The sequence below is a fragment of the Dama dama genome, chromosome 29 (assembly GCF_033118175.1).
Source record: "Dama dama isolate Ldn47 chromosome 29, ASM3311817v1, whole genome shotgun sequence".
NCBI classification, from domain to species: Eukaryota; Metazoa; Chordata; class Mammalia; order Artiodactyla; family Cervidae; genus Dama; species Dama dama.
Genome location: NC_083709.1, coordinates 41,617,842 through 41,623,124, shown reverse-complemented (window position 1 = coordinate 41,623,124; position 5,283 = coordinate 41,617,842). Strand labels below are relative to the sequence as shown.

Sequence of the window (5,283 nt, the reverse complement as noted above, 5' to 3'; positions counted from 1 at the left end):
CCTGAATATTCTTTGAAAGGACTGATGCTGAAGCTGAAACTCCAATACTATGGCCATCTGATGCGAAGAACTAACTCATTGGAAAAGACGGTGATGCTGGGAAAGATTGAACATAGGAGGAAAAGGGGATGGCAGAGGATGAGATTGTTGGATGGCATCACCGTCTCAATGGACATGAGTTTGAGCAAGTTCCAGGAGTTGTACAGGGAAGCTTGTACAGGGAAGCCTAGACAGGGAATCTTGGCGTGCTGCAGTCCATGGGGTCGCAAAGAGCTGGACACTACTGAGCAACTTAACTGGGGCATTTAGAAAATAAAGTATTTTATATTCTTCAAGTGAGCACTATTTCTATAATTTTATATCTATATTTCCTATAGAAAACTATGAAATTCTGTTAAATTAAAAATTTGAAAGGTAAGTTATATTTTATAGTCTTATTTTATAAATATGTTTATATATATATAAATATATATATAATATACAGTATATAATATACAATTTTACTCCATATAAGCATATATATATTATAGACTGAAATATAAACTGATACTTCCTATTTTCCTTCTTAGTCATTTTTCCTTTTTTAAGTCACCTTTCTTCTCATCACCTCAAAGGAGTGATATGGTAGTATACATAGAAAGAAGGTAATTATCATGATTTCAGACTTTCACTTTACATTTTACAAAGTAAAATGTAATAGGGCTCTTTCATTTAGGCAAAAGACTTGGGGTTTTAAGAGGGAAAGATTTTCCTTTCCTTACTATCTCTCAAAGCTAGTAAAGGTTTTCTCCGGTTTAGAGAATGGAGGAGAACTAGCAGGGAACCACTGAGAATATAGACACAGGGAAGTGTCCCAGAGTTTCTGTGCTTTGCATTCTTTCCCCAGCTCCATGGAGAAGGACTGTCTAGGAAGAGAGATTTCACAACTCAGAGCAGTTTAAAGAAAGAAGACTGATTCTTTCACTTCCCTCCAATATCACACAGAAGTGTCAGTGAAGATGCCAAATCCAGAGTGGTTTTCATTGATCAATGCTTAAGATCATGAAGCAAGTGATGGAAGGTTCACCATAAGCAAACATGGATATTAAACAACCAGAGATGGGTACAAACCGCACACATGCCTCTGCGCCATGTAAACCCTTCAGCATTTAGATCTGACTTCAAGGTGAAAAAGGTCGGGCTAAATTAAGTCTCAGCTACTCCAGCAGGAAAAGGTTTTAAGTTTATGAAAGTCCTCTTCTACATTCTCCACTAGTACTATGACTGTGTAAGTGAAATTCTTCCTTTTCTGTCTGACTTTCCTTGCTCATAGTGCATGAGCAATCACATTTTTTCCACCTTTTTCTTCAATATCTTTAGCAGCTGAAAAAGATGTTACTTTTGGTAGCTCAATGAATAACACTGAAATTGATACTGCCTACACAGATTCTGTAATTCCCTGGTGGCTTAGATGGTAAAGCGTCTGCCTACAATGCGGGAGACCTGGGTTCAATTCCTGGGTAGGGAAGATCTCCTGGATAAGGAAATGGCAACCCACTCCAGTATTCTTGCCTGGACAATCCCATGGATGGAGAAGCCTGGTAGGCTACAGTCCATGGGGTCCCAAAGAGTTGGACACGACTAAGCGACTTTACTTTCTTTTCTTTACTTACACAGATTCTAAATAGGCTTGATCTTCAAGATTGCACAATCTTGCTTGAGTGTATGTATTGATGTCATTTATTTATTTATTTATTTATTTTTTTAATTGATGTCATTTAGATTTATTACTTTTGCTGTTATCTTTTCTCCAAACTTTTAGAGGATATTCAAAAATCCTGATTTCTCTTTTGAGTTCTTCTTTGACCCACTAGCTGTTTTTGCTTAGAAAGTAGAACTTAAATGTTCTTATCAAAAAAAAAAAAAAAAAAAGAAAAAGAACAAAGATAAATATGCAATGTGATGGATCTGTCAACTTAACAACAACAACAAAACCTGGATAATGAGGTCCTGCTATTCTTAACACTCTCAACCATCTCTTCTAAACGACTTGAGTCAATCATAGCCAATAATTTTTTATTAGAGAAAAATAAGAGCCTTATGGTGACTAGGCCACTAGGAAGTCTTTATTATTTTTTTCTCTGAAATTAGTTTTGCATGTTCTTGTGGTTCTACTTTAGGGGCTCTGAAAAATTTTGTTTATAACTTCCACAGTATATTCAGTAGATACTAAATATATATATATATATATATATATATATATATATATATATGAAAGAAAAAAGAAAATAATGAAACAATGTCTTTACTATGGGATAACCTTTAATAATATATATTCTATTATTTTCTGTCTCATTTTAACATAATGGTCATTAACAGAGTGACCATAAATATTGCTTTTCTCAGAAAAATTCTGGTTTACATCTACTGACAAACTTATTATTAATAGCATCTTATTTCTCTCTCAAAATTGTCTCATGTTATGTAATGAAGGTTTTGCTTATTCTACTTAAGGCCCACAAAGTTGATTTCTCAACCCAGTATTAGGTGGAACTCAAATACGTGAGTGTCCTTCTCTTGGATCTGAGCTCTGCTTCTCAGAAAATAACTCCAACTTCTTATAATTTACCATTCTCCACTATACTATAGACTAAAGAGAGTTTCACTATTTTCTGAAAAATTTAACTCATTTTTTGGTGACATGCACAAAGCTGGGCTATCAGGAGGTTCTTGATACCATGTGATTCTTATAAATTTAGATAGCAGTGTAATTAACTTTATCAGGATGTATGTAAATTTTGCTTATTATTTTGTAAAGCATCACTCAATGCTTAGTGAAAGTGAAAGTGTCAGCCGCTCAGTCATCTCCGACTCTTTGCTACCCTGTGGACTGTAGCCTGCCAGGCTCCTCTGTCAATGGAATTCTCTAGGCAAGAATTCTGGAGTGTGTTGACATTTCCTCCTACAGGGGATCTTCCTGACCCAGGCATCAAACCTAGGTCTCCTGCATTGCAGGCAGATTCTTTACTGACTGAGCCACCAGGGAAACTTATTATTTTTTAAAGTACTACTCAATGTTTAAGCGATAATTTATTTAAAATCACCTTATATACCCTAGAACTTGTTTGCTTTGAAACAAATCTCTTGGATAAAATCATAAAATTTGAAATTTCACTCATGAAGCAAATAGTTTCAGCTGGCTAAGCAAATTCCCACTCAACAATAGCCACAGCCTCTTCTCATGATCATTTTTCTCTCATTACTGGGCCAACCTTGGGCCTCAGTTTTGGTCTATAATATGTAAGCAAAAGTCATTACTAAAAGGAAAAAAAAAAAATCTTTATTTATTTATTTTTTTTACCATTTACTTTTTACTAACTGACCCTCTTCATTGTACTCACTGTTCTTCTTTCTCTCAGGAATAAAATAAAAGTAGGAAAGGCATAACTTCCACTATGTGATTGTAATACAGCAAATATTAAGAGAAAACTCTACATACTAAGAATGAGTGACCAGAAGAAGAAACTTTGTCACTTTGTAATACTGGATTGCTTACCCTTGGATAACTTATGGTGCAAACCCAAGATACTTTTATATCTTCAAGTCACTACAGTAGGATTTTATGCTATCTACAAAATATAAAATGCCAACAGAAAAAAAAAAAAAAATGCCAAGAGAAGTGGATACTGCAAGTAACAGAACCTAAAATGTGACTTATATGACAGGAGAGGTAAGGACCTAGATAGTGTGTATCCCATAACACCAGCCTGAAAAATAAGTAAACCATGGTTAGAGGTGACAAAATATTTGATAAAATGCTTGCTTGCTGAACCTTGTGAAACAGAACACTCATCTTCTCTGATGTTAGGGGAACCTGTGCTGTGACTTATTATTCCCAGAAAATCTTTACAAGAGAACAATGTATTCAAACTAAACTTAGTCATATATCTTATACACACAGTACTTTTCCTCATTAAAAAAAAGTCTGTAAACATTTTAAGATAATTGTAGTCCACAGATAGTCTTCAAATGAACAAACTTTGATATAAGAATCAAAACTGACACTAATTATTAAGGTAGTTCTTAGTGAGGATATACAATGCAAATAATGAAAATCTTGAAGAATTACCCAAATGTGATTGATAAAGGCACACATTTTTAGTCATATCCTCCATACTTCTGTTTGAGATTTTACTTCAGGAATCACAGAGCAAAAGGTTTCAAAATAGAGTAAAGTGATACATACATATACATGTGATATATTCTTTGAACCTAGGCATGTGTTACCTTTAAGTTCAGGTCAGTCGCTCAGTCATGTCTAATTTTTTTGTGACCCCACAGACTGCAGCACGCCAGGCTTCTCTTTCCATCACCAACTCCTGGAGCTTGTTCAAACCCATGTCTATCAAGTGGGTGATGCCATCCAACCATCTCATCCTCTGTCGTTCCCTTCTCCTCCTGCCTTCAATCTTTCCCAGCATGAGGGTCTTTTCCAATGAGTCAGTCTTCACATCAGGTGGCCAAAGTATTGGAGCATCAGTCATTCCAACCATAAGTTCTTCCAGGGTTACCTTTGGGCCTTTACATAGATTTGGGTCTGACAGGATCCTGAGTGAAGAATTGTCTACTGATTGCCTAGGACTAAGCTTAAGTAGTAAATTTACATGGTTTCAAGAAAAAGCTACAGCACAAACTGAATATACTTTCATTTGCTCCACAACAATCTTCAAAAGTAAACTGAACTGTGAACCCTTTGGTTCAAGTGAAATATGATTTCTTAACCATTTTGCAGAGAGTTAATAGTCTTAAGTATGCGTTACCAGATTTCATGCTAATATGACAGATACAAGATATAATGCATCAATAGCCTCAGAAACACAGATGACACCACTTTTATGGCAAAAAGTGAAGAAGAACTAAAGAGCCACTTGATGAAAGTTAAACAGGAGAGTGAAAAAGTTGGCTTAAAACTCAACATTCAGAAAATGAAGATCATGGCATCCACTCCCATCACTTCATGGCAAATAGATGTGGAAACAATAGAAACAGTAAGACACTTTATTTTGGGAGGCTCCAAAATCACTGCAGATGGTGATTGCAGCCATGAAAAGATGACTACTTCTTGGAAGAAAAGCTATGACCAACCTAGACTCCATATTAAAAAGCAGAGACATTACTTTACCAACAAAGGTCTATGTAGTCAAAGCTATGGTTTATCCAGTAGTCATGTACAGATGTGAGAGTTGGACTGTAAAGAAAACTGAGTGCCAGAGAATTGATGCTTCTGAACTGTGGTGTTGGAGA

General features: G+C 35.5%; 1 non-coding gene across 1 annotated transcript; it reads left to right on the top strand.

Moving 5' to 3' along the window:
- Positions 1–1,435: 1,435 nt before the first annotated feature.
- Positions 1,436–1,507, top strand: TRNAC-ACA (transfer RNA cysteine (anticodon ACA)). The gene has a single exon. It is a non-coding gene; the product is annotated as a tRNA-Cys (tRNA).
- Positions 1,508–5,283: the final 3,776 nt, after the last annotated feature.